The sequence below is a fragment of the Saimiri boliviensis genome, chromosome 12, assembly GCF_048565385.1.
Source record: "Saimiri boliviensis isolate mSaiBol1 chromosome 12, mSaiBol1.pri, whole genome shotgun sequence".
NCBI classification, from domain to species: Eukaryota; Metazoa; Chordata; class Mammalia; order Primates; family Cebidae; genus Saimiri; species Saimiri boliviensis.
Genome location: NC_133460.1, coordinates 15,919,850 through 15,934,533, shown reverse-complemented (window position 1 = coordinate 15,934,533; position 14,684 = coordinate 15,919,850). Strand labels below are relative to the sequence as shown.

The 14,684-nt window shown below is 44.1% G+C and overlaps 1 protein-coding gene and 1 non-coding gene across 2 annotated transcripts in view; one reads left to right on the top strand and one right to left on the bottom strand.

Moving 5' to 3' along the window:
- CACNG3 (calcium voltage-gated channel auxiliary subunit gamma 3) overlaps positions 1-14,684 on the top strand; it is a 104,200-nt gene that overhangs the window by 73,021 nt on the left and 16,495 nt on the right. The gene's annotated exons all lie outside the window — the stretch shown is intronic.
- On the bottom strand, positions 3,471-3,603 carry LOC120367474 (small nucleolar RNA SNORA1). Its single transcript, XR_005581855.1, has one exon. It is a non-coding gene; the product is annotated as a small nucleolar RNA SNORA1 (small nucleolar RNA).

Sequence of the window (14,684 nt, the reverse complement as noted above, 5' to 3'; positions counted from 1 at the left end):
ACCTGGGAGGCGGAGACTGCAATGAGCAGAGATTGAGAAACCGCAGTCCAGCCTGGGCAACAGAGGGAGACTCTGTCTCCAAAAAAAAAAAAAAAAAAAAAAAAAGAGAGAGAGAGAGAGAGAAACAACTAGTAGGGTGTGTCTGGTGATGAGACATAAGTTAAACACCGAACAATGAGCATCCCTCAAGTCTGTTGGAGTATCCCAGTGACTGTGTGCATAGCTGCATTAGGGAATGATGTCAAAGTTGGTATCTATGAAAGTGAGACCAAGGGTCAAGGTATGGACCAGCTCTGGACTTGCAGCTGCAGTCAGGGACTGAGGATTCACCATGGCTGTGATGCTTGCTTATGGGGAGACCTCAGGTAAGTCTCAGAAGATATCAATCCCAAACCTTCTAAGAGGAAATAACCCTTTCCACAAACCCTCCACACTCACAAACCTATCTTGCCTATCCTCCAGGAAGGGTCCCAAATACTCCCTGAGGGCAAGTCCTTTGTGATGTGATGACAATACTGTGTGTCCATTTGGCGACAGGCTGGAGCACCTCCTGAGGTCACAGCACATCTCTCAGACTGCTATGCCTCCGAATCTTGGAGAAACCTGTTCAAAAAGGTTCTCAAATCCTCGAATTCAGGGTGTTGCGTAGAGGCCTAGGAATGCTCTTGTTTGTCTGTTGGTTTGTTTTTAGAAGAGCCCAGGTGATTCTCATGCAGGTGGACCCAATTATTCCAGGCACCTCTGAAGAAGAGATGTCACCACTGAAAAAGCAGCTAAGCCTCAGGAGCCACAGCTATGACCCTTGCTCTCTTCAGCCCTTCTCCCCAGGACCTCTGCTACAGCACCAGAAGCTGCTGTGGTCTGGAAACATGAGTTCTGCCTGCTTTTTAATGCTTGCAAAGGCAGGGTTAAGAAGACCTTCAGACACTCTAAGCAATGAACTGATCCAGGTGACCACCCTAACCTCATAGATCTCCAGTGATGGTAATACTAAGCTATTAAGCAAGGAAGATCAACATACATCTGGTGTTTTTCCCACAGCATTTCAATGCTTTTTATAAATGTCAAATATCAAATAATTTCTAGTTGTCATTCTCTCTCTCTCTCCCTGTACCCCTGCTTTGCTGGTACCCCAAACACATGACAATTCTACCTAATTGGTGACTCCTACAGCAGCACCTACAAAGTTTCAAGGTGCTGTGTGGGTGAACATACGTTGTGGTCTAGGACAGGATGTGCTGGGCTCTCGGCTCTGCGCTCCAAGTCTAACCAGAATCAAACCCCTCAATGACCAAATAATGAAGGACCAAGGAAAACATTTCACCCTAAACCTCCCAAACCTATCCAATGGGCCGATCAAGCAAAGAACTCAAGTCTGGGCTCTTTAGAAATGAAGCCAGCCTATTCATCATGTGCAGAGAAAGACACAGCACAGACAGCTGTTCCTCATTAAATTTCCCATAGTTGGTTTTAAGGCAGGACCCTCTCTCGACAAGGCATACCCCTTGTGGACTCTGGCTTGATTACTGTTCCACCCCCATCACCAGTGGCTTCTCCAGAAGGCCCAAGGTCACTTACAATGATTCCTCTAAGATGCACATTCATTCCTGCTCCTCCACAAGTTCCTCTCGCATGAAAACAGATTTTTTACACTATAAATCAGATTTTTTTTCTCATGCGCTGAAAACCCTCCAAAGCCCGGACCATGCACGCTCCTTTTCAGTTCTGGACCCTGGCCTGTAAGATGCTCGGTGATCTGTGCCTGCTCTTTCACGGACCTGATCTCATCCCACTTTCCCCCTCACTCACTCTGCTCCAGTTGCCCTGAGCTTGTCTTGGTTTTAGAAACACATTAAGTGTTATCCTTCCTCAAGGCCTTGGCACTTGAAATTTCCTCTGCCTGGACGCTCTTCCCTCAAATCTTCCCACGGGTGGTTTCCTCTTTTCACTCAGGCTACCTGCTCAGATAGGCCCCTTCTGTCCACCCAACCTCATGACTGTCCTCCCCTACCCCAATCACATTCTCTCCAGGGTTTATTTTCATGAGACTTAGCACTGAAATTATCTTTTCCTTTTTACTGATGTGTTTGTTTCATGTATTTCTTTGTTTACTCTAGATCTCTCTCCACTAGAATGTAACAGCCTAGTCTGTTTTGTTCACTGATAAATTTCAAGTGCTGGAAACGGTGCTTAATGCAAGCAAAGTAGGTGCCTCTCCAGATATCTGTTCAACAAAAGAATGAATCAGGGACCGGGGACAGTGGCTCATGCCTGTAGTCGCAGCACTTTGGGAGGCTGAGGCAGTAGATCAGTTGAGACCAGGAGTTTGAGACCAGCCTGGACAACAGAGTGAGCCCCCATCTCTACAAAAATAAAATAAAGAAGATTAGCCAGGGGTAGTAGCATGCACCTGCAGTCCCAGCTACTTAGTGGGCTGAGGTGGGAGGATCACCTGCTAAGCCTGGGAGATTGGAGCTGCAGTGAGCCATGATTGTGCCATTGCACTTCAGCCTGGGCAACAGAGCAAGACCCTGTCTAAAAAAAGAATAAAGACTAAATCAGGATGTGCACCAACCACAGTTCTGTACACCAGAAGAAAATGTTTATTTCTCAAACACTGACTCATGGTTCTCTTATTAGAAGCAGTAATTTGCAATTGGTATACCCTAAGTGCTTCATCTGGATCAGGGGCCAAGTTTAGCTCAGGGTCCTCGTTACTATGAATTCATTATCTAAATCCCTTTATGTGCAAGGTTGCACAGACATGCAACTAAACTCTGTCTTAATGTGAATATGTGCATTCACGACTGGACCCCTTACAAAATCATTGTATACACAGGCACCCCCTCCCCACTCCACTCCACCACCCCTGACCCACTTGACACTCTGCAATTTACGGTTTTTGTCTGGCAGTCTCTCTCTGATTGCCAGCTCTTGTCAACATGTGACAATACAACGAAAGTAGGAGGCAAAACGTGATGTGTTAACCACAGGTAGACAAGAGCCTGCTGGAGGGACACAAGCTAACAATGGAAGAAGAGAAAATTGACAAGAATGATGATGTGATAGACACATCCAATGATTTGAATGTCAAAGGATTAACAGGAGCCCTCAGGAAAACTGACGACATATCCAAATATTTCTTGCAAAAATGACCCATTTTATGATCCTGCTGTGAAAGTCAAACTTTATGATCTTGTCGGGGAAGGGAAAAATTTCATACTGGACATCATGTGATTTTATCAGAAAAATTAAGCATGCCCCACCCCTGCCACTCTGAAATCATCAAAGCTTACCTTTTTGTCCACCATAGCTCATAGTTAGAGAAGATCAGGAAAAATCACCATGTTTTCCTAAACTATAATTTTATTTTCAGATAAAGTTGAAACCATGTTTTTGGACTTGATTGTTGACTATGGAGTAGGAGTCCCTGGGTTTTTTTTTTCTTTGCTTTTCTTAAAAAAATTTCAAAATGTTTCAGGTCTCATTGTCACCACTGCAATATATATACTGTTATGGAAGCACAAACCTGTTTCAATTTAGCCACACTTACAATTTTCAGACACCATGATCAACAGTGCCATTCTCATCTAGAAAGAGGCTTTAGTCACTGTTTGTGAGTGGACTCACCCGAAGGCTGTGGTGCTTGACCTTAGCTGCACAGTTAGAATTACCCAGAGTGCTTTGAAAAATCCACAGCTTGTGCAACATACCAAGACCCCATCTCTACAAAACAACATTTAAAAATTAGTCAAGTATGGTGGTGTGCACCTGTAGTCCTAGCTACTCAGGAGGCTAAGGCAGGAGGATCGCTTGAGCCCAGTAGTTTGAGGCTGCCGTGAGCTATGATTGTGCCACTGCACTCCAGCCTGGTGACAGAGCAAGACCCTGTCTCTAAATAACAAAAGAAGGGGAGAGGAGAGGAGAGGAATTCAGATGCCCAGATACAGTAAGAATCCCTGGGAGTAGCACTCCAGCCTCAGCATTTTTCAAGCCTCCCTTCCCAAGGTAATTCCAATGTGAACTGATGTTGAGAATCAATAAGGCATCCTTATTCTCAGATAATAAAGATTTGCTATAACACCAGAAGCCCAAACATTCTTAGTCAAGGACTTAACCCAAGTACTCAGGAAGCATAAACAAATATGGTATTTGCCCTTCCTTCTTGATATTGCAAAGCAAAAAACTTCACAAAGGGGATCTAGCAGAAGACCTACAACACTGGACCCTGGGTTCCTGCTGGCCTCTGTTTTGAGCTCTAAGCTGGACTTTTGGGAGCCTGGAATGTGATTGCATTGGCTGGACTCATGCTGAGATGGATGTCAAGCTCTGGCTACAGAATTGGCCCTGTTTATGGGTTGGAGCAGGTTCCGGGCACTGTCACTGGGCTAGGTGGGCTGATGAGGAGTGCCAGCCCTCACTCTGAGCACATAATGACTGTCCAGAGCCTGCTCTAAAGTGGTGTCTTTCTGCTAGATTAGTGGATTCCCAGCCACCAAAGTCTGCCCCAGGCATCTTTTCTGGAAGCTCAAGAGGCTCTGCTGATATCCTCTCCTTCCACTGAAGGACGGGCATCCTAGGGAAACCTGCCCCCCGCTTTAGGATCTCCTTTTCAGGACTGCAAACTTGGAAAGATAGAGCCTTGGATGACAGTTTCACTTCCCCAAACCTCTCTGCTCTGGCTCCAGTATTTCTTGACTTGAAGTCAAAACCACTAAAACCACAGAAAGCTCTGTCTGGCCTTTGGCCAAAATTGGCATAGCATAGCAAGTGGGTGTAGGTCTATTCCCTCCCGAGAGTGGCGGCTCCTTGAGCTCCCTGCCTGGGTTTGCACTGTGTGGGAATACACACACGTGTAGGCACCCCACGCCCTCTTTAGGATCTCCCTTTCAGGACTGCAAACTTTCCAAGTACAGGCCTGGTGTGGTAACTTACATCTGCAATCCCAGCTCTTAGGGAGGCAGAGGCGGGAGGATACTTGAGACCAGGACTTCAAGACCTAGTTGGGCAGTGTAATGATAGCCCATTTTTAATAATAATAATAATATTTTTTTAATTGAAAAAAAGTTAAAAATACAAACATCCCCTTTCTAGATTTCCTCACCATCCCTGCATGTTTTGAAGCCAGCAGGACCAGGTCGGTTCTTTCAGTTACCCCAAATCTGGTGACCTCAAAGTTACTCCCTACCCTAAGAGAGAGCTGGGGCTGACCTTGGTCCATGTGCAACTCAACCTTCTAGATTTTCCAGAGATCCCGGTGCTGAAGGGACAGCTGGAAGGGCAGCAGATGGACCCAGTGATCCCAGTGCTGAAGGGACAGCTCTAAAGGCAGCTGATGGACCCAGTGAAACCACTGCAATAGGCCCTCTTTTTTCCTACTAGCTTCTCTTCCATTCTTCAAACTCACCAAGTTCACTCCTACCTCAGGGTCTTTGCGTTCCCATTTCCTTTTGCCTGAAAAGCCCTTTCCTAGACTCTTCATATAACTGGCTCCTTTTCTTTCAAGTCTGAGCTCAAGAGTCCCTTCTGCAACATCCCTACCCAATGTTGCCCTCCACTTGCCCCCACCCAGTGAAGAGTTGCTGTCACGTTGTCGTGTTTTATATCTTTCTTGCTTTTTTTTTTGTTTGTTTTTTTGTTTTTTGCTTTTTTTAAGATGGAATCTCACTCTGTCACCCAGTCTAAGGGTACAGTGGTGAGATCTCAGCTCACTGTAACCTCTGCCTCCCGAGTTCAAGTGATTCTCTTGCCTCAGCCACCCGAGTAGCTGGGATTACAAGCAGGCACCATCATGCCCAGCTAATTTTGGGGTTTTTTTTTCTGTTTTGTTTTGTTTTGTTTTGTTTTTTAGTAGAGAATTTCACCATGTTGGCCAGGCTGGTTTCAAACTCCTGACCTGAAGTGATCAGCCTGCCTTGGCCTCCCAAAGTGCTGGGATTATGAGTGTGAGCCACTGTGTCCAGCCCTGATGTTTTATATCTTTCAAAGCACAGTTTTCTTGTCTATATTCTTTTCAATGAGAATGTAAGGTCCAAGGATCAAGACCTTCTCTGTCTTGGGCACTAGGGAATCCCTAGGACCTAAAACCAATCTTCACAACCCAGTTCTCACACTTACCTTTCCTGGTTCCCACCACTCCCTCTCCTCTCACCTGTACCCACTGGATCTGTCCTCTGACCATTAATCTTCTAAACACCTTGAGCTACTTTGAGTTCCCAAATGAGTTTTTCTCTTGTTCATTCTCTCATCATCACACATGCTATACATTATGCTTTGAGAAATATCCTCCCTTTCTCTGATTAACTTCTAATTAACCTCCAGATCTCGCATAGACATAATTTCACTCCACGTACAGTTAACAAAAATTATTCTGCTAAGTTAACAGGTGAGAGAATTTTGGGCACTTTTAATCCTGTCCATACTGTTTTAATTCTCTAACTATGTACATCTATTCTTTTAATTTAAAAAGGATTAACTGAATAAAGGTAACGAACTATTTCTTGTTTTCTTTGTATTATTTCTCTGTATTGAAAAGTAGCCTAGTAAATGTGATTTTAAAATGCCGGTATCACAATGACTTCCTTATTACAGCTTTATTGTATGGTTTAATATTGTGTAAGAAACCACCTCACTGAGCTCTTTCATTCATTCTACTGTGTTTGTTTTTTTTTTCTTTTTCAGCTAATTGCCTTCAGTTTCTTCTTCTTTTCATTTTGTCTTTTCTTTATTTTTTTGAGATGAAGTCTGGCTCTCTCACTCAGGCAGGAGTGCAATGGTACAATCTAGACTCACTGCAATCTCTGCCTCCCAGGTTCAAGCGACTATCCTGCTTCACTCCACTCCCCAACCCCCTCCACCCCACCAAGTAACCAGGACTACAGGTGCCCACCACCATGCCCAGCTAATTTTTGTATTTTTAGTAGAGATGGGCTTTCACCATGTTGGCCAGGCTTGCCTCGAACTCCTAACCTCAGGTGATCCACCTCCCTTGGCCTCCCAAAGAGCTGGGATTACAGGCCTGAGCCACTGCACCTGGCCTACCTTCAGCTTCTTAAATAGACTAATTCTATCACCTGGAGAAATTGTAATTTTATTCCATTTTTTTCTCTTGCTTATAACTCTTAATTCTGTTTTATTCCTTCTTGTGCTAGGATTTGTAGAACCATAATAAATAATAGAGGCAATGGTGGGCATTCCTATCTCAGTTCTGATTTCAGTAGGAAAATTTCTAGGGTTTGACCTTTAAGAGAAAGTGTCAGAAGTTACAGCTAGAAGGAATGAATAAGTTCTAATGTCCTATAGCACTGTAGAGTGAATACGGTTAACAATAACTTAGTGTGACCAGGTGTGGTGGTTCACACCTGTAATCCCAGCACTTTGGGAGGCCTAGAACAGAGGATTGCTTGAGTCCAGGAGTTCAAGATCTGCCAGAGCAACATGGCAAGACCCCCATCTCTACAAAAAATATAAAAATTAGCTGGGTGTGGTGGTGCACACCTATAGTCCCAGCTGCATCGGAGGCTGAAGTGGGAGGAACACTAGAACCCAGGAGTTCGAGAGCAGCCTAGGCAACGTGATGAGACCCCATCTCTACAAAAAATATAAAAATTAGCCTAGGTGTGGTGGTGCATACCTATAGTCCCAGCTACAGGTGACTGAGGTAGGAGGGTCACTTGAGCCCAAAAGATCAAGGTTGCAGTGAGCCATAAGCATGACACTGCTCTCCAGACTGGGCAACAGAGCAAGACCCCATCTTTAAATAAATAAATAAATAAATAAATAAATAAATAAATAAAATAATTTAGTGTATCTTTTCCAAAAGCTAAAAGAGATAGATTTGCTAATTACCTTGATTTGATCATTATTCATTATATACATGCAGTGAAGTATCACTCTGTATCCCATAAATATGTACAATTGTTACATGTCAACGAAAAAGGAAAAGAAAAAAAAAAATAAGAGTGTCGGCTTAAGGACAACAGCACCCTCCTCGTGTGAAGGAAGTGCTTTTCTATTGTCTGAACCAGAAGCAAACTATTAGTACTATCTTCTCTCCCCAGGATGAAGCTGTGGCTACCAAAAAGCCAGTCTCTGCAACTGTGCTTAAACACCTCGAGGAATCTCTTTTGGCTCTATCTTTCACTCCAAGCCTCTTCCCTAGGTCCTGGGGTCTATGAGTTCTCCTGACTCAGCTCTCATACATGCCCTTCCCTGGACTCCTGTCCTCGCTCAACGGTAACCACTGGATCCATCCCCCAGACCAAATACCGTTAACCCTCTTCCTGCCTTAGCTTCTACTCTCTGCTCCAATGCCTGAGCTTAAAGTTGTGCCAGGACAATGCTCATCTCTGTACCCTACCTTTAACCTTGCAGTCTGCATGTTTTCAACATCTCTCTTGGTTCCATCTTCTGCACCGAGTGGGCAAGTCCAATCTCCTTCTATTTTTCTTAGATTTATTGATATGGGAAGATACTCCTAAGAAAATATAAGTGAGAGGAACAGCATGATCCCAGTTTTGTAAAGCCATTTGTGTGCAAAATCACAAGAGAAAAAAGCCTGGAAGGAAATACACAAAAATGCTAAATAGCAGTTATTTCTGGGAGCCAGCAATATGCTACTTACATGAATGTCCCAGCTTGCTTTGTGATGCATGTATGACATGGGCTGCCAGCAGGTTCATTTTCAGTATAGAATCTTCCTTGGGGGAAATTCTTGGTTCCTTTTCCTTTTATACTGCTTCTTGAAATCTCACCATGGCACCAATGTGTATCTTGTGATCCGAAAATACCTACCAAAACCAACCGTAATAATAGCTGTAATATATTGAGTTCCTACCATGCGCCAGGAACTGTACTAAGTGCTTCATGTCATTGCCTAATTAAAAGACTTATGTGTAAAGTGCTGAGAACAGCAACTGGCATAATAACTGCTATTACTTCCTCAACTAATTCTCACGGCAACTCCTTGAAGTTGCTATTATTATCTTCATTCTGTAGAAGAAGCAACTGAGGTTTGGAGAGGCAATTTGCCACAGGTACTGCGACTACTAAGTGGCTGAGTCAGGATTCATGCCTACGTGGGACACCAGAGACTTGGCTCTTACGAAATACATTTTGGTTCAGGGGTTGCACACTCGAATCTCTACAGGGCCAGGCAAGGATACAGAGCCAGGTGGGGACTTCGGCCAACTGGAGAGTTTACGCCCAGTCTAAAGATGGCTGCTGATGTCAGCTACATCATCCAGGGGTTCATTACTACCGCATGAAATGTGAGACAGAGATCCCCATTGCTGAAGAGAAACTGTGAATCGGGGTTTTATGTGAAATAGTTTGAAGTTAAGTTGCAGTAGCATAGGTGACTTACGCCTGTCATCCCAGTGCTTTGGGAGGCTGAAGCAGGCAGATCACCTGAGGTCAGGAGTTCGAGACCAGCCTGGGCAACATGGTGAAATCCGTCTCTACTAAAAATACAAAAATTTGCCAGATGTGATGGTACAAGCCTGTAATCCCAGCTACTCAGGAGGCTGAGGCAGGAGAATTACCTGAACCCAGGAGGTGGAGATTGCAGTAAGCCGAGATCGCATCACAGCACTCTAGATATTTTATTTATCTCAAAATAAAATAAAATAAATTGCAGATGTATACTTAATTTTTAAAAATAAAATATGCAAAAAAGTATTGCAGGTAAAACAAACACACACAGATAAAACCATAAAATAAGACAGTCTGTAACCCAGATTTGCCCAAGAAGCCAATATTATCAACTTTGGAAACACGAACCTAGATTATGTCTTCTACCCCAGGAAGGCCCGGACTCCCCTTTGCTTTCCATTTTTGCCCTCTTGGGACAGAAATCTTTAAACCAGGGACGACCAAAATTTGTTCTTAAAGAGCCAGAGAGAAAATATTTTCAGCTTTGCCATCTCTGTGGCAGATAATGAATTCTGTCAGAGTGGCATCAACATGTTTTATCCCCTTTACTCCTCAAAATGACTTCATGAGGTGCCTAATGTTATAACGAAGAAATTGAAGCAACGTAAACAAATGGGCATGATTATATTTCAATAAAACTTTATTTTCTGATGCTGAAATATAAATTTCACATTTTTTACAGGTCACAAATAATATTCTTCTTTTGCTTTTTTTTCAATCATCCCAATATGCAGAAACCATTCTTAGCTCATGGGCTATACAAACATGGGTAGTAATGAGCTGCTATAGACAATTAAAACTGATGACTGCAGGCCAGGCACAGTGGCTCATGCCTGTAATCCCAGCACTTTGGGAGGCTGAGGCGGATGGATTTGCTGAGGCCAGGAGTTCAAGACCAGCCTGGACAACATAACAAAACCCCATCTCTACTAAAAATACAAAATTAGCTGAGCACGGCTGGGCATGGTGGCTCAAGTCTGTAATCCCAGCACTTTGGAAGGCTGGGGCAGGCGAATCATGAGATCAGGAGTTCAAGACAAGCTTGATCAACATGGTAAAATCTCATCTCTATTAAAAATACAAAAATTAGCCTGGGTGGTGATGCATGCCTATAATCCCAGCTACTCAGAAGGCTGAGGCAGGAGAATTGCTTGAACCCGGGAGGCGGAGGTTGCAGTGAGCCAAGATCACACCATTGTACTCCAGCGTGGGTGATGAAGCAAGACTCCATCTCAAACAAAAAAAAAAAAAATTAACTGAGCATAGTGGCACATGCCTGTAGTCCCAGCTACTCAGGAGGCTGAGGCAGGAAAACAGCTACAAATGGGGAGGTGAAAGTTTCCAGTGAGCTGAGATTGTACCATTGCACGCCAGCCTGGGTGACAAGTACAAAATTTCACATCAAACACAAACAACCACCACCAAACTGGTGACTGCATCCCCAGGACCTACTGGCATTTGCTGGTTCTGAGTCTTAGTTTCAAGCTGCCTGAAGCCATCATGAATAAGACCATTTTGCAAGCAGATCCCCATATGCATGTAGTTCCTAATTCACTCGATAATTCCAACTGGTCTGTTTTTAGTCGTGTTTCTATTCCATCTTCACCTGAACACCTTCTTCCTTTGAAATCTGTGGATTTCAAGTATGGAAAACAGCAAATAATTAGGAGTACAGAAATCAACTAACAATGGGATGGTGTCACTACCAAACACCCTTCCCCTGCCCAGGGGCCCCTTAGACATGCCAAAGGGAGGCATAGTTAATGAGGAAGCCACTGGTCCAGTTCATTGCCAACATCAGTAGTAAGGCATGGGCTATAAAATGATCGTGGAACCGCCATGCAAAGAACTTAGCTTATAACACTGAGACTTGTTGAAGAGAGTGCAATTCCTAATAATTGTTAGGAACTTTGTCTTTGAGGTCAGCTAGACATTTGCCAACCGTGTCCTTGAGAAAACCAGCGACGTTGCTAAGCTTCCATTTCCTCATTATGTTAATAACATTACCTCATTATAACATTAGGCACCTCATAGTCATTTAGATAGCTAAAGAGGATAAAACACACAAATGTGACCAGGCGCAGTGGCTCATGACTATAATCCCAGCACTTTGGGAGGCTGAGGCAGGTGGATCACCTGAGGTCAGGAGTTCAAGACCAGCCTGGCCAACATGGTGAAACCCTGTCTCTACTAAAAATACAAAAATTATCCAGGCATGGTGCTGTACACCTTTAATCCCAGCTACTCAGGAGGCTGAGGCATGAGAATCACTTGAACCTGGGAGGCGGAGGTTGCAGCGAGCCGAGATCGTACCACTGCACTCTATCCTAGGCAACAGAGCAAGACTCGGTCTCAGAAAACAAAACAAAACAAAACAAAACAAAAACATATAAATGCTTAGAATGGTGCCTGGCATATAGTAGGTGCAAATGTATGTTACTTATTATGATTTCTTATTCAGTCAACTGGAAGGGGACGGGTGTGCTGGGCCTTAAAACCGAACAGGAATATATGAATGAAACTCTAAAACAGGCGTCCCCAAACTTTTTACACAGGGGGCCAGTTCACTGTCCCTCAGACCATTGGAGGGCCGCCACATACTGTGCTCCTCTCACTGACCACCAATGAAAGAGGTGCCCCTTCCTGAAGTGTGGCAGGGGGCCAGATAAATGGCCTCAGGGGGCCACATGTGGCCCACAGGCTGTAGTTTGGGGATGCCTGCTCTAAAATATGAACAAGAATAAATAAGCCCTTTCTTTCAATATCAGGGAAGAAATTATGGGTGTGTCTTTTTTCTAAGAATTTCCTTGAGTCTTCTCTCCTGAACTTCCTTCCTGGTTCTGAGTCTATTCTTTGCCTGGTAAGCAGAGAATCAGAACAAAGGAGATTTTCTACATATTCCAAGGCATTTATTATGAAATGACTCTGGCCTGGAGCCTACTTATAGTAGTTAAATATACGACACTCTTATTTTTATGAGATCATAATAGACATCATGATTGTAGTCATAATAATGGCTGCTATTCATAGTGTAATGGTGAAGCCACAGCCTTTGAAACCTGGATCCAAAAATCAATTCCATCACTCACCAGCCGTGACACATCTCCTCCGTGGTTTTCCACTGTCTCATTATCAAACATCAATATTAATCATCTCCACCTCCTGGGGTGGTAAACAAGGGTAAATGAGATAAGGGAGGTAAGGTTTCAGCTATGTGCTTGGCCAATTGGAGGCACTTAATAGGTGTCAGCCATTATTATGACATGCCTAGAGCTTTGCAAAAATTATCCCATGTCCATGTATAGCCTTATTTCATTCTTAAAATAACAGCTCCGAAATACCAATGGAGCTCTGTCTGATTCTGAACCTTGTCCATTTTCCACTGCCCCCCGCCTGACCTCATACCAGCTACACAGACAGGGAAAGGGACAAGAATGTATAATTTCCGGGAAATTTTTTTGTCCTTTAAAAGAACTGGCAGAGCTATTAACGGCCCCCAGAGACTGGTTAACTGTCTAGTTAACCAACACCCAAAACAATGATTAAACATCCACACCAAGTTAAGTCAAGCTTATGTTGAAAGAGGGAAAGAAAGAAGGGCCGGGCGCGGTGGCTCAAGCCTGTAATCCCAGCACTTTGGGAGGCCGAGGCGGGTGGATCACAAGGTCAAGAGATCGAGACCATCCTGGTCAACATGGTGAAACCCCGTCTCTACTAAAAATACAAAAAAATTAGCTGGGCATGGTGGTGCGTGCCTGTAATCCCAGCTACTCAGGAGGCTGAGGCAGGAGAATTGCCTGAACCCAGGAGGCGGAGGTTGCGGTGAGCCGAGATGGCGCCATTGCACTCCAGCCTGGGTAACAAGAGCGAAACTCCGTCTCAAAAAAAAAAAAAAAAAAAGAAGGAAAATGCGGGGCTGGGTGTGGTGGCTCATGCCTGTAATCTCAGCACTTTGGGAGGCTGAGGCAGGTGGATCACCTGAGGTCAAGTGTTCGAGACCAGCCTGGTCAACATGGTGAAACCCTGTCTCTATTAAAAATAAAAAATTAGCCAGGAATGATGCAGGCATCTGTGAGCCCAGCTACTCAGGAGGCTGAGGTAGGAAAATTGCTTGAACCCAGGAGGTGGAGGTTGCAGTGAGCCAAGATAGTGCTGGTGCCTCCAGCCTGGGCAACAAGAACAAAACTCTGTCTCAAACAAAACGAAACAAAACAAAAAAGACAGCAAATGCAGACAGGTGCTCAAAATGCATGTTCAGGAAATCTGAGGCTCCCGAAAGTATGAGCCTCACAGTGAGGGACAGTGAGCTGTGATCCTTCAGAAGGGCGGAGAGGGAAAGGGAGAGTCCCGTGGTCAGATATGAACATCATTGGGGAAAGTGGACTATTCTGGAATGCCTGGATTCAGCTCTTGGTTGGAATGCCAATTCTATTTAGGTTCGTGCAAATTAATTGCACAGTTTTGTACCAACCTAAATAACTACTTACCTGAGCGATTTCAAGAAAAATTCTTAAGCTCTGTTTCCTCATTGGTCATGAGCAGAAAAAATGATGTACTTGAATTCCAACTGAGTTTTCCTCCACTGACTGGAGGAGAGGGGAAAGATAAGGTAGTCCTCATAATTAGTGTTTATGTTTTATTTTATGGATTTTTTGCCCTTCTAAAGTGGATCCCAAAATCATGCAAAATCTGAAAAGCAGCAAATATCCACCTCCTGCTTGTATTGCTAATCTTTTGTCTCTATTGGTCTCTTTTTTGTGCCCTAAAGAAACAGGCTGTTGGTGACTGATCCCATTGACTCATGCCCACTATCCCAGCACTTTGGGAGGCTGAGGCAGGAGGATCACTTGTGACCAGGAGTTTGAGGCCAGCCTTTGCAAAAGAGTGAGACCCTGTCTCTTAAAAAAAAAAAAAAAAAAAAAAAAAAAAAAAAAAAAAAAAAAACTTAATTAGCCAGGTATAGTGGCACATGCCTGTAGTCCTAGCTACTTGGGAGGCTGAGGTGAGAGGATCACTTAAGCCCAGGAGTTCAAGACTGCAGTGAGCCATGATTGCACTACTGCCCTTCAGCCTGGGCCACAGAATGAGACCCTGTCTCAAGAAGAAAAAAAAAAAGTGCTCTTGGGCCTACCAGCCCAACAACAACCCTACAGCCCTCAACAACCGGAGAAAGGATCCGTACATAGGGATGGGGACCCAAGCGGGGCCCCAGGAGCTCTGTCTCCTCCTTTAGGCTCAGAACCCTTATCTGT